Source organism: Pan paniscus, chromosome 6 (assembly GCF_029289425.2).
Source record: "Pan paniscus chromosome 6, NHGRI_mPanPan1-v2.0_pri, whole genome shotgun sequence".
NCBI classification, from domain to species: domain Eukaryota; kingdom Metazoa; phylum Chordata; class Mammalia; order Primates; family Hominidae; genus Pan; species Pan paniscus.
This window is the reverse complement of record NC_073255.2, coordinates 142,639,221-142,654,321: the sequence shown is the minus strand read 5'-3', so window position 1 is coordinate 142,654,321 and position 15,101 is coordinate 142,639,221. Positions and strand designations below refer to the sequence as shown.

General features: G+C 47.3%; 1 protein-coding gene across 11 annotated transcripts in view; it reads left to right on the top strand.

The window, feature by feature from the left end:
- ATXN7L1 (ataxin 7 like 1) overlaps positions 1–15,101 on the top strand; it is a 266,428-nt gene that overhangs the window by 67,738 nt on the left and 183,589 nt on the right. The window lies entirely within an intron of this gene.

Genomic DNA, 15,101 nt, shown 5'->3' with positions numbered 1-15,101 from the left:
AACCATCTTAATTTCAAGCTTAATTAGAACTACCGAAGACTAAAAGTCATTTTTCAAAATGGTGGGTGGTGCCAGGGTTCTATCCCCACCTGGAAGGGGCACTTGATCTGTAAAAGCAGCAAAAATAATTGTGTCTTTTATGTCCCTTGGGTAGAAGCTCCTGTCCCAATTAATTCTTATCTCCTCCTCCCTTTATAAATATGCTTGGGCAAAGTGACATCCTAGCAGTTTTTTGTTTTGTTTTCTCTCTTCTTAACAAGGAATTCTCTCTGCTTAGGCATTTTAGGTGCTGATTTTTCTCATGTCCCAGAGATGCTTCTAATTAGTTGATGCTTCCTTCCCATAATAGTTCACCACAGAGAGTGGATTTGGACTGGAGGAGGGAGCAATTTTGTCATCTTATCAAAGTGCCACTGATCAGGTTGGCTTTCCTGAGTGCTCATTCATTTTTCCGCCTCTCTGGAAACAGAAGCAGCAAGCTCCTTGCTGAGTGGAGCTGGAGGTTTTTGGGTTTTGCTGTCTCCCCAGTGCTTCCCAGCACCCTTTGATGAAATGCTGCCTCAGAGTCTTTGCAGTAGGGCTCACTAGAGAAATTATCTTTTTCCTTTCACATCAGTGGAAAAACACTCAGCTGGGGACAAATGGCAAAAGCATGCCACTGTCACCTTGTCCCTAAGTAACCTGGCACCCACCAGGGCTGCCTGCAGGCCCTGTGTGTCCTGGGGAGAAGGTATATAAAGGCCTCTTCCTTTTCCTGCTTTCTAGGAGCAGAGTGACCCTCCAGGCCAAGGACAGTGCTGTATTCTTGGTTCTGACATTGCAGAAAGAGTCTGTGGACACTAGAGATCCAAGAATTATCCTCCAGTGCTTCAGAGCTGGAAGGAGATGCTAGCTCAGGCCTTCTTTAAGGACTTGTATCAGTTAGCTAGCTTTTGCTGTGCAACAAACCACCCCAAAACTTGATGGCTTAAGACAGTAAACATTACTTACTATGATTCTGTGGGTCTTCTGGGTGTTTCTTCTGGTGTGGATAGCGCAGCCCAGGCTGGATGGTCAAAGAGGCCCTCCCTCGCCTGTCTGGTGGTTGGGAGGCTGCTCGGTCTGGAGAGGTCTGGGCAGGAACAGCTCACCTGTGCTCCATGTGGGTCCGTCCATGCTACTGCAGCCCAGCCCGGGCTTTCCACATGAGGGTTCCAAGGAGAACAAGAGAGGGCACACAAACCCAGTGCATAAGTATTTTATAAGTGTCTGTCACAGTTGCTAATGGTCTGTTGGCCAAAGTAAGTCATGTGACTGAGCCCAGAATCAATGTGAAAAGGGGGAACCCAAGGGTGTGAAGATAGGAAGGTGTAAACAACTGGGGGGCCATTCCTGCAACAGCCTACCAAGGAGTGCCACGTCAGAAGGTGTGTCCTGTTCTCGCCCTGCATGGGTTTGTGTCAGTGTGGGGCAGCTCTTTCAAGGAAGAAATGAAAGGCTCTTTTGAGGCAGGGAAGCGCAGTGGAGTTTGACACACAGTGTTCAAATTCTGCACAGCGTTTACCAGCAGTATGACATCAGGCAGGTGACTTGACTTCTCTAAAGCCTGGGTTCTTCACCTCTAAGCTGGGTCTGGTCAAGTTTCCCTCATGAGGTTCTTCAGGACACTAACTGATGTTTGTGGAGCAGGGTGTGTGGCATGTGGTCAGCACCCAATGTAGCTGGCATTGTGGTGGGGCAGCAGAAAGGCAGCTATGCTGGGAAGTTGGACAGTGCCAAATCCTGGGGCAACAGGTGGGCATCCATGCACAGGAAGCTTGGCTGGACACCCGGATGGCAGCGTGCCCTGGCCCAGGAGGCCAGGTGAAGATGGCAAAAGGGAAAAGAAGGCTCTGCTGGCTTCTTGCAGACTAAAGCCCTGTTCACATATTTGTTGTTTAAAATTGAAACAAGTAAGTCACCCTTTCTTGGTTGTACATCCCCCCACAGCAACTGCCAGTTGACTTCCACACCCTATTTTTCCCCAGAGCTTTCACTCCTTGTCAGAGGTGTTGAACACTGCAGTGCTTCCCACGTGGCTTCTCTGTGCCTTTGACTCTGTTGCTGGGTCCTCCTGGGCACTTCCTCATGACTCACCTCCTCCCTCTGCGAGCGTTCCTCTCAGCTTCCTTCACTGGCCCCTTCCCTCCTCTCATCTTCTTGTTATTTATTGGTGTTCCCCAAATTCTAGCCTTAACCCTGTTGTCAGACAACACTGTTTCACAGGGAGACTGTGCACAACCCCAGCTTGGCCCCCGCCTGCTCATGATGTCCCCACTCTGTCTCTCTGGCCCCAGCTTGCCTCTTGGACTGCAGATCAGTTTCTCACACTTAGTAGGCTGCAAAACAAAGCTCTCCTCTCCATATGTCCTCAGTCTGCTCGGGCTGCTATAAGAAAGTACCATAGCCTGGGTGGCTTAAACAACTGAGGTTTATTTCTCACAATTTTGGAGGCTGACACCCACGATCAGGGTGCCCGCATGGTGAGTGGACGGGTGCTCACTGGGCAGAGAGGGCCCTGGTGTCTCTTCCTTTCCTTACAAGGGCACTAATCCCATCATGGAGCTCCACTTCTAGGTCCCCATGTAAACCTCATCATTCCCCAAAGGTCCCATCTCCTTATACCACCTCACTGGGTGCTAGGGTCTCAGTACATGAATCCAGGGGGACGCAGTTCAGTCTCTAGCACCATGTAACCTGCATTCCCATCTGTCTTCCCCTCTTCCTGGTAGGCCAAGCCAGAAAGCTCTAAGTCATTTCCCACAGTGGTCAGTTCCAAATAAATGTCTCTTGGGTCCTGCGTCCTCTCTGTCCCTGCAGCCCCAGACCCTGCAGCAGCCCTCTCACCTCCAGCCTTGTTCCAGCAAGCTCAGCATTGCTTCCAAAACAAACACCCGATCACTGCTCTCTGCATTCTCTCTCTATACTCATGAGCACATGGTAAAACTCTGCCTCGCACCTCTCTGGCCTTATCTCCTGCCCTTCCCCCCAGCATCCTCATTCCCTGCCATACTCACCCACCTGTGGCACCCTCGCCAGGCCAGCACATCTCACCACACTGCATTTGCTCTTGCTGTTCCCACGACCCGGGCTACCCCTCCCCCTGCGACTGCCTGGAAGCTTGTGCTCATCTTTCAGGAACCGACTCTGGGGTCATCCTGGTGAAGCTCTCCCTGCCCTCTGCCGCAGCATGAGCCACGCACACGTCCTATTTATCACTTGCCAAGTGTACTGTGGGCTTGTGAGTCTCGCCCTGTCTCTTTTCATGATCTGTGAGCTCCTTGAGGGCGTAAATCATCGCATTCATTTCTCTGTACCCCAGTGTCTGGCATATAATCAATGACAATAAATAAGTGTTGGATAAATGAGTGAGTAGATAAGGGCAGTGGGTGAGACCAACAACCTCCTGTTTCCCACACTGAGTCACCCCAGGTTCCCCACTGGCACAAGTGCCACTAGCTGCCAGCCCCCTGAACTTCCTGCATATCCAACTTACCAAGTCATGGAGCAGCTGGCGTTCTCCTTCCCACCCCACAGCACTAAGGCCCCTGGCAAGTTCTCGCCTGCCCCCAGGAAGGCCGGTTATAGAGAAAGCCCTTGGCACCTTAGCCAGAGCTCATGGCTCCCTCCTCTAGCACACTTTGCCCTTTCTGCCTGTTTAATCATGTCACTTTATGCCATTCCATTCTCTAACTGTCTGGCTCAGGTTAGCCCTTCACTACATCAGCTCACTCTACTGTCCGGCTCGTTCGTTGTTTTAAGTGTGTATGTTGTCATCCTAGCTGATCCTCATTGTAGACAGGAGCTTCTGTTCTTTATTGGTTCTTGGACATTTGGTAAATGCTACGCCACGGGTGTTTATTCATAACTGACCTCAGAGTTCTTGTTACTTCCCTGCCTGCCTGTCTCCCTTTCTCCCAGCTGCCCTCCTCTTTAAAAAGGTACAACATCCTAAGAGTTAAGATCCAGCAGACTTGAGTTCACATTTTGGCTCCAGCATTCCCAAACGGTGAGACTGGGAGCCAATAGCTTAACCTCTTTGAGCTTCTATTTCCTTATCTATAAAATGGAGATAATGTCACCCCTGCAGGTCTGCTGTGAGGATTCAATGAAACAATCAATGAACAGCACTTAGCACAGTACCTAACATGGAGTAAATACTCAATAAATGCCGGCTGCTGTGATTGATGTTTTTTCAATAATATTATTTTATCAATAAATCTTCTCCTTAAGGGTCTATCATAGACTAGCCCCAGGCCAGCACCCAACACATAGAATAAGTGTTTGTAGAACTGTCAGGCGAGCATGTAAATTTATTTCTAGGGCTACCCTGAAATGCTTCCCCTTCCTTGTTAGTTGGAATGAGAGGCTAATTTTCCCTAAGATGTTTCCACTCATCTCCAACAAGAGCTTCCTTCTTGTGAACACAGCCCATGTTCTGAACCTTACCTTGGGGCAGGGTGGGTTATGCTGGCTCTTCACCCATACACGCACATGTCTGGGACAGCCAGGCTCAGGAGTCCCTTCTTAATCAGGCCTTTTTGGAAGCAAGACAGCTAGACCCTTCCCCTCTATTCATATCAGAGTTTAGGGTTTGCTTTCCTGGTTTGATTTGGTCTCAGCATGGCTATCACCTGTCTTGAAGGGCTTTTCTGGGAAGACACCCTGAGGGACCTGACAGGGCATCCAGGAAGACTCTGCTCAAAGGCCAGAAAGGAAGCTGGGCACCCCATTCTAGCCTCTGGAGCTTGGCCAGGTGGAGGCATCCTGGCTAAGGGATGCCCATTTCTCTCCCTCTGGCCAAGGCTGGTAGAAGTCCTGCCCACTGAGAGTCAGGGAGGCGACAGGGACACAAACCCTATCGAACACAGCTCTCAGTCCCTTACCTGTGGAGGGTTCTTTCCTGGACCACTTAGCCGCCTCAGAGAGGGGACAGTATTATAGTCCCATCTCTGATCACTGGAGAGGCAAATCAAGCACATGATTCTCACCCCTGAGCCTTCCCTGTTCCAGTTCATAACTGGGTGGAAATAGATAAAATGATAGACTGTTCCTATGGGAAGTTACCGTTGGGGAAGTCTAGGCCAGTGCCGGGTTGAACAGCTGCATCAAAGTTACCTGGAAAACTTTGTTCCAAAATGCAGATTCTTGCAATGGAAGCATATCCAGATTTTCCAGTTCAGTCAGGCTGGCTGGAACCCAGTCATCTGTCCCCTAAGAGCTCCTGAAAGATTCCAATGCACAGTTAGGTGTGGACCCATTAACCTGTCCCGCTGCCTTATCTCAGCAGTAAATGTGGAAGGTGTTCTAGGGCCCCAGAGAGGTCTCATGCCTTGAAAAGTTAGTGATAAAGGCCCAGAGCACCGAGGATACTGCTCAAGTCCTGTCACCTTCTCACAGCAGCCAGGGCTGGAGCCGTCCCTCCACTAGATAGGATCCTGGACATCAGGGTGGGGCCAGCAGGGGAGCACTGACTCATGGGGTCCCAGCAGGCCACGCTCCCAGGGGAGCTGAGAAAGAGCTAGGGCAGAGAAGAAGGGCCCTTGGCCATTTCTTTCAGAGCCCTGTGGTGTGGATGCATGGATGCCCTCTGCCTCGGCCCACTGCCCTCCCTGGCCTCCCATGGCAATGTAGGGGCCACTCTACAACCCACCACTGCTGGGCAGGTGGAGAGTGAAGCCCATGTATTGCATTAAGTCCTGTTAAGAGTCTAAGTTGAAGTTGGCTGGCTGACGGATTTGACACAGGGGTAGAAAGTAGATGTGGGACAAAGTCTAAGTTTACCAATACAGACAACTCCAAGTCCTGAATAGATTGAAGGGGTTTTGTTTTCTCATGTGGGCATTTGACCCTTCCAGAAAGATGGGACCATCCAGAGATACCCAGCCCTGACCCCAGCAGTTTACACTACGAAGCTGCTAGAATCACAGACACAAACCCCATAGAGACAGGTCATGCCTCTGAATCAGAAACTTCATTTAAACCAGGAAAAACAAAACTGTGTGAGCCCTGGGCAGCCCAGGAAGGGGAAAGCCCCATGCTAGAGCCAGGCTGCTGTGCAGGGTGCTGGAGTGAGCCTTCTGCTGCTGGGAATCAAGGGCCTGGAGCTGCAGTTCCTCTGGACTCTGTGGCTGGGCTGGTGGTGTTACAGAAAGGTGGGATCTTTGTTTTTCCTGGTAAGCAAGAAGCAGTTTGATGGCACTATGAAAAAACTTCCTCAGGCATGCAGACCTTAAGTAAATAAAAGCACAAAAATAGATTTTTCAAACCGTGTCCTTCCAGAGCATAGTAGGATTTGCTGGGAAATTGGATTGAATTTTCCCTGACTCACCTGACTGCTGAGTGGAGGAATTTAAAGGAAAGGTCTGTGTTTCCCCAGTGGTATCTGCTGAAACAGGGCCAACTGCAGGGCTTACGGCTCCTTATGGGTGACCTTTTAAAAGGCAGCTGGGGGTGTCTGAACAGCAGGCTGGGGACTGGGGGCTGATGCTTAGCTAGACCACCTTACCTCTGAACCCAGAGATGAGAGATTGATTGTCGAACCTCTGCCCCGTCCACATATTATAGATCGGTTTACTGAGGTATGGAGGCCACTGGGCAGCCCTCGGGAGAACAGGTTGCTTTTCTAATGGTGATGAAAGATTGGCCCTGAAGCGTCTATGCCTTGACTCGTTCCACTTGGGTATCAAGACTGCAGTTTGCTAGGTGGTTGGCCCAAGGCTGGGGTTTAGAGGATGACCACAGAGCACAAGGGAAGTTTTCTCTTGAGCCAAGCTATACAGATTAAAATGCTAGAACATCATTAGCATCTTAGGAAGGTTTTCAGACACCAGGCTTTAAGTGACCCCAAACCTTCCCCGGACCTAAATTTAATGCCGTGGGCCACATTCCGTCGAGTTTGGGTTCCTGCACAGAATTTTATTATGGATGAGAACCAGTGGTGTGCCAATACACTGGCTCTCTGAAGAAATGTAAAAGCCTTGATTTGTAGTGTTTGCCAATTTTCAAGGTGTAACTACTCCCACTGTGCCAATTTCAAACTACCAATGTGAAGTCTGTAAATATGAAGTTGGGAAAAGGTGTGCACAATTGGCTGTCATGAGCAGTTCCATTCGGCTCCAGCACACCACTGAGCTCATGGGCCTCCAACGCATATATCCAAAGAGCTCACAAGTAGAGGTGATTCAGAGGGGCAAACTGAACCATGTGCCAGGTGTACCCTCAGTATCCCTACATGTACAGAACACTCTTTCCCCTTAGCTAACAGAACCTTTTAACTAGCAAGAAGTTCCATATTACCACATTAATACTGGAATATATCAGCGGGTGTCTCCACTTTAGTAGTGATCATGATAGGACAATGATTGGCTAAGTTTAGGAGCTATCAGATCCCTTGAGGAGCTTGCTTAAAAAGCATTCTGCTCGACTCCATACCCCAGAGAATCTGATTTCCTAGATCTGAGATGGGGTCTAGTCATCTGTGTTTGGCAAGAAAGTTACAGGTTGTATTCACACTTTGAGAAGCCCTCATCTACTGTTTGCTCACCCTGTGGTTTAGAAGCCTGGAAGTTCAAGGTCTGGTGACTTTTAACAGTGATTTTATTCCTCATACTAACTGTTTTGCTCCAGTGAAACTTCATACTAACTGTTTTGCTCTGTTTTTTTAAATCCCACCATGCAAAATCTGATTCTAAATGATATGTATTGACAGCATCCCAAGTATCAGACATCAGACATGTGTTATCCCATCTTATTCTGACAACTACCCTATTATTACCACCCCATTTTGCAGATGAGGAAACTGAGGCCCAGAGAAATTTCCCAAGGAGGTGGTGCTAGAATTCAAGTTCAGGCGATCTGACTCCAGAACCTGCATTCTAAGCAAAACACGGCTGCCTCTGTAAAATAGTGTTCCTTTGAGGGTCTTTGGCTTTTTACTTAGCGAATTCAGGCTAAAATTCAGCTAAATTTCTTGAGCATTTAATTGAATACCTATAAGATGCTATCACTGGCATAAGTTATCTCATTTAATCCTAGCAGCAACCTTACAGGGGAGGTAAGACACTGTTTTCTGGAAGAGGGAAGGGAGATCCAGAGATGTTCTGTGGCTTGCCCTGTGTTGCACAGCCAACTGGAGGCAGAGCAGGAATTTGTTGCTCATTCCACTACCCCACAGCTGCCCAGCTAAGTTTCCTGTGTGGTTCTTTAGTCTAAGGCAGCTTTGATTCATTGGTGCTTTTTTAAGCATTTGAGTACGTTTCTGGCAGTCTTCACTTTTGACTGATAAATGTCTGAGTCTGTATATAAAACAGTGTACAAATGGGAAAGACAGCCGTATCCACCACTATCTTTAAACACCAGACAGAGTGGGCTAAGTGCAGCACTAAGATGCAGAGGAGCGTGCAAATACAGAGAAAGTGTTTGTTGTTTCTGCGGGAATTGAAGAAGGCTCCCTGAAGGAGGCTACACCAAGCTGGACCTTGAAGGATACACAGGATTTTGGCAAGTATGGAGGGAAGAGTCGGGGATGGGCAGCAGTGAAAGAGGATTTGGTGGAAACTGAAGCTGGGAACCCAGGGATTGGGGCCCAATCACAGGGCTTCATGAATCTTGCCAACAGTGTCCCTTTTTTCTTTGGCCCATAACTAGTTTCATGCTTGACTTGTGATTAAGGACATTGTGATTTTTCTCCTCTAGCTGATCGATCTTATTTTCCATTACCTTAAAACAACTTTTTGTAGCTCTTCTATGGGGGAGTTTTAATTCCTGTGCCCTTGTGCTTTAGGCCCCAGCACCTTCAAAGTGGTCTTCCAGGCACATACGACTGGCTTGAGGGGCCCGGATGTGCTGAGATGCCCCAGTGCTTCTTTCTGTTCCCTTACAGCAAAAGTTTATTTCTGTCCCTCGGCAGCATTGGTGCAGTCGGTAGCCAGTCCAGCTGGAGTGGTTCTGGTTTCCTTTATAAGCACCCATTCCTGGGAGAATGCCTTGGGATATCTGTCAGCAGCTTCCTGTAGTCTGGCTGTCCCAGTGGCTGGAGTGCTTTGAACACTGATTCCCAGGGACATTACACAGTTCCTTTCCACTGTTTTCTGGCTCTCCCAAGTGGACACTGACCTCGAAGTGAGCACATTTACCTCTGAGCTCTGGCAGCATCGTTTGGGAGATCATTGTAATCTTGAGGGGCTTGTGGGGATCCAATAGCCTTGACTAAAGGCGTTCCATAGGGAGAAAAAAAAATGTCGCAATTGCTTTGCCAGTTAGAGATCAGTCACAGCCAGAACCAACTTCTGCTTTCCTCTTGGAAACACTAACAAGTGCCACAGGATCAGCGGTCTCTCGCCCGAGACCCTCTGAATAGGAGCCCACCATGGCCAGTAGGACCCATTAAGACCATCAGCCGTGGGATTGCCTGTCATTCCTGAACTCTAGTCTCAGGGATTCTGAGCAGTGTGTCTCTTCTTCATCTCTGAATCTTCAAGCAGAACACTGATATAACCCCCCTACCACTGAGCAGGGGTTGGTGTGTGCAACACGATGGGGGAATTTTCTGGAGTGGGCATTTTCATGTGGTCTCCATCACATGTTCTGGATGACATTTGTAGTAATAACTTGATAGCTGAGGCCTGCTGCGATGCAGTCCCACTGGCAAAGGCCTCTCCTTGTGCCTTTACAAATGTCACATTCCTGCATGTGTAAGGCACCGCAGGAGGGCTTCTTTATGGACTCTCTTCCAGTGTAGTCCTGCAACGTGTTATCCAAGAAATCTCTCAGAATGCTGTGTTGGGACAGGTGGTGCATCTCTGTCTGTGGTAGATGGATGCTGCTGCCTGGCCCCTCCTGAGGCTATTTGGTCCATTTCTAAATTAAAATCTCTAAACAGTAACAGAAGACCTAGTGAGAACTGCATTTCTCATCATTGTTCTAGTCTTAGCGGAGCTATGAGAGCCCTTAATACAGCGTTTTAGCTCCCACATACAACTGATCATCCACCCCATTTCTTTGCCTGGGATTCCTATCTTTTTTTCATCCAAATAGAAGAAAAGCCTCTCAGCATGTGAATCTCAAGAAGCAATATGGCGGACATCAAGTTCTTCATTATACTTCAGGGTAGCTATTTTTTGATTCCAAAGTCTACTTAAATGTCAGAGAGAAGGCCGAATTCAGTTGCCTACAAGGAGATCTTCAAGTAAGACTTCTACTTAGCTCCTACTGTGAATGGAACTGTGAATGATAGGGTGGGGAAGATGAAGATATGCATGAGCCTAAGGCAGGCATAGGCCAAGGGGAGCCCTTTGCACAGTTATTCTCTTGGCTACCAAGGTCAGCACTGTCTAGCCAATCAGTGAGATCTCTGCCAGGTTGGGCTCAGATTGCCAACATGTGCCCTCAGTTAGCCCCCTGCATGCTGGCCCAGTGTCAGACAGTGCAGAGCTGAGACAGGAAGGGGAGGGAGAAGTCTAGATCTTCCAGGCCCAGGATCACACACAGTCTGGATGTCAATGGCAGCCCAAAGTCAGGAAGTAGAAAATGGGACCAGAGAGAGCATCCAAAAAACACCCAAGCCCATCCCAAACACTGGCTCTGAAGGGGGCCTTGTTGAGTGCAGAGTAGCTGTGTTTGCCATGGGGTGGGGGGAAGGAACAGCTTTCATGCACTTGGCATGGTGGGCACAGGAATAGACCACTTCTCCACTGACGGCTCACCTGGATCATGCCTTAAATTCCCTTAGTGCTTATCTTCCAAGGAGCTCAAAGAGTGAATAAATAGAGACAATTATTGACCTCGTAATCTTAGATAGCAGCATGGATATTAGGGCAATTTATTATCATTTACTACTTCCCCTTTCGAGAGAAGAGAAAATGAATGAGTATGGAAAATAAATCAACTTCTTGGGAACCTCAGCCTAGTTAACATATTACCATTGATTAAGCAGCTACCACATGCCAGACTGTTTGACTATGGAGATAGGAAGGGCGATAAGTCACAGTTCCTGTCTTCCGGAAGATTCCCGTCTGGTGAGAGTCAGAGACATAAACCAGCCACTCCACAACAGCCTTAGGAAAGCTGCCGGGCTTTGCTGAGTGAGGGCGCACCAGGAGGGGAGAGGGAGGCTTCCCTGAGGAGAGGCCAGGTGAGTGGGAGAGATGAGAAGAAGGCCACAGATAATAACATGTTCTATTTTTTATATCCCTTCTGTGCGCCAGCCTCTTCACAAATAAGTCATCTAATTCCATGTGTGGAAACACAAGCTTAGAGAAGATTATAAGCCAAATGCCAAATTTGAACTTGGGCTTCCAAACTCCAGGGCTCAGCAAGCAGGCACTGCATTTTTAAGGCCCATCTCTAATAGTTTTTGTTCTCAACTCTGGGCGAGACCTGAGGCCTAAGGAAGCATCCTGGGGACCCAGTGCAGCCCCTTCGCCTCCATACATCTTGAATGCTGGTCTTTAAAGGTCCTTCTCCTGAGGAAGTGGGGCTGAGACTGTCTTGTGTGGTCATGTTTTGTTGGGTGGTTGGGGTTGGGGTCCGGGGGCGGACATCCTGTTCATGCAGCCTAATGAGGAGCTTCCACCTGCCCCTTGTGTTTCTCAGCACCGACCTGCTACCAGGCCCGGCTCTGGGCTGTAGCCAGGGAGGGGATGCCTTCCAGCCTAGCCGTGGCAGGAAGAGGCCAGGAGTCATTTTAGCCATTGGTTTGCAAAAGAAGAAAAGCTTTGCTGCTGCCGCCTGCACGCACCCGCACGCTCACTCCCCTTGATGCTGGAGTGATGCTGGAGAGCTCACCGCTGCTGCTTGCTTTTCTAGTTCTCTTCCTTCATTTTCCCTTTGCAGATTTCACTGATTTTGAATCTCTCACAATGGAGCCCTTGGTTTCCAGAGATCTGAGAAACAGAAAGTGATCACATTTTCCTAGAGGGGAGCTCAACATTCTGCTGGGGAAGTAGGAGATGTTGAGTCTGAGGTCATTTTCAGACACCAACTTGTTTTGTTCTATGAATTTAAGGAGATTTTAGAATTGGGGAACAAATAAAATCATTCTGTCAGAGCAAAGGAGAAACATCTTTGTATATTGCCTTAAGCTTTCCATGCACTGTTAAGTGATTAAAATGCAACTGAAAACTCTGATAGCAAAAAGAAAAATTAATAAATACAGTATAATAAGTGCATAAAGATTATTAGGGGAAAGGAAGACTCTTAGGACCAGCCATTCTATGTCCAGATTTGAATCTGCTTGGAGTGAATCACATACCCTTGAACTACAGTTGCTGTTCTTCTCAGGAATTTGGCCTGTCTGAGTTCATGTAAGCGGAAGCCCACAGATCAAAACCACTGTCAGCCACCAGCACAGCTTTTTGATAGTTTTCCAAGGAAGATCAATAGCACCTGGTCCTCTGGCCATCGTCACAGGTTTGTCACATCCGTAGGTCCTACCGAGATCTGTGGGTCCAGTTACCTCCCAGTGAGCAGAGACTTAATTTATTTATTTATTTATTTATTTTTGAGACAGAGTCTTGCTGTGTTGCCAGGCTGGATTGCAGTGGCGTGATCTCTGTTCACTGCAAGCTCCGCCTTACGGTTCAAGCTATTCTCCTGCCTCGGCCTCCCAAGTAGCTGGGACTACAGGTGCGCACAACCACGCCCACCTAATGGTTGTATTTTTAGTAGGGATGGGATTTCAATGTGTTGGCCAAGATGGTCTCAATTTCTTGACCTCATGATCTGCCCGACTCAGCCTCCCAAAGTGCTGGGATTACAGGCATGAGCCACCACGCCCAGCTAAGACTTACTTTTTAGGTAGAGCTCACATCTACCTTCCTGGAAAGAGCTTGGAATGTTTAAATTAACATAAATACAACCCCAATTTTTTTCATTACGGTACCTTTTAGAGTAAGTTAAAATGAAAAGCATAATGTTTAAATTATATAAAATTATGTTAATAGCTATAGCATTATAGCGTATGCCATCTTGACATTTTTGTAATTCCTATAGCGACTGAGGTAGTTTCACAACCCTGAAATCTAAGGCTATTTTCAGGAGCTGTGTTATTTTTTCCAAGAAACTAGAATTTAAGGTTGTCTGTTTTGCTGTCTTCTTTTTTCCCACCGTGGGATTCTCTATGGTGAGCATAGATATCACTGATTGCCAATAGGCTGTCCGACTGCCTTCAAAGTAGTATCTGCTTCTTGCAGCTTCTCTGTACATCTGGTGCTTCACCTGGAATTCCTGCTTGCAAAAGGGAGGAATCAAGCCTTATTTAGTCTCTCTTAAGGTTTTCATCATTTGAGCTCTCACCAGTTGTTGCTTCATAATGTCAAAGTCTCGAGCCTTGGAAGGTATCCAGGGGCAAATTCAAAGGCACGCAGCATCTAGCTTGATCCTGAATCCACAAAACCAGCTGTCTTCCCATCTTAGAAACAAGTCCTGTGTAAATAGAGAATTGGAGATGTCACCCTGCCTTTTCCTCAACTGTAACCATTTTCAAAAGTGAATATTGGATATAAACTAAAGTTTATAAACACATGACTTTGCTTGTCAAAAGTGTTCTCTCTAGAAGGCTGTTTATCTGGAATAAAACGCTGCTCCCATGCTGCCAGTTTCTTTTTCAGTGTTGACTTCAGAAGCACTTTACCAACTATACTGGGAAGTCAGTTAGTACTTTACTTTTGTAGGAACCATTCTGTTGTCCCAAACTTTGTGTCTCCTTACGTCACAACTGAGTTCTGTTCCATCCCTCCCTCCTCTGCCACCTGGGGGTGTGGGAAGCAGATTTCAGGGGCAGGAAGGCTGTGAGAGTGGACAGAGGCCTGGGAGAACCTCAGTGCTATTGGGAAGCAGGCTGAGTGCCAGACCAAGCTGATAACGTGAATGTGATGGACTCTGCCATGAATGGAAATTGTACCAGAAGTTCAGTAAGGGAAGTGGAGGGCTGCTTGCTCGAAACAGAGGCACTGAGAAGAGTGTGATAAATTTATAAGCAGACCTGGTTTAATGCTACAAGCCTGATCTGTGAGTAATCTCCTGAATAATCTTTAATGAGTAAGCATTAAGTCAATAGACATTGGAAAGAACTCCAGTAACCTAATTCCCCATCCCCCACCCCGCCCATGACAATTTATAGCCTCATTTGACACAGGAGGTGATCAACTTGTTTACCTGGCTCTGTTGGGCATAAGTTCTTAGGTCAATAATTGATGCGGTAACCATAATTTTAAATTAATATAATGATTTCCATTTCAGTTCAGTTCATAAAACCTGTCTGCGTCCCAGTATGGTACATGATGAATATAATTTTCCATTTTATAGCTGGAGAAATCGAGCCAGGAAGCAGTGATGCTAGAAGGGGACACTAATCAGCGAAGTGCTGGTGTAAATGTTTTAACAACCAGCTCTCTGAGGGAAGAAGTCCTGGTTTGTAGTGGATGCCGATTTCCATCGTGTAAATACTCCCACCTTGGCTGATTCAAGCTACCAACATGGCATCACTGAATGCAGAGTTGGGAAGAATTGCACATTTTCAGCTCTTGTGAGCTGGTACTAGCTGGCTGCAGCATAATGGCATTAATGATTCAGTTCACCATTTAAAGTGTACAGTTCAGTGGGTTTTAGTCTGTTCTCAGAGTTATGTGACTGTCATCACTATCGATCTTAGAACATTTTCATTGACCCAAAAAGAAACTCTATACCTGTTAGCAGTCACCCTCGAATTCCTCCAGGCCCCCCAACCCAAGGCAAGCACTTACCTCCTTTTTGTGTTTATAGATTTGCCTATTCTGGACATTTCATATAAATGGGGTCATTCAATATGTGACCTTTTGTGTCTGCCTCTCTTCATTTAGCCTAATATTTTCTAGGTTTATCCACACTGTAGACCGGATCAGTACTTATTCCTTTCAGTGGATGGATAATGTTCTGTGGTATTTTGTTTATCCACTCGTCAATTGGTGGGTGTTTGTGTTGTTTCCACTTTTTGGCTATTCTGAGTAATGCTGCTGTGAACATCCATGTACATATGTGTTCATTGTCTCGGAGGTATTGCCACGTAACTGATCTTTTAACAGTATGCACCTGATCCCGTCACT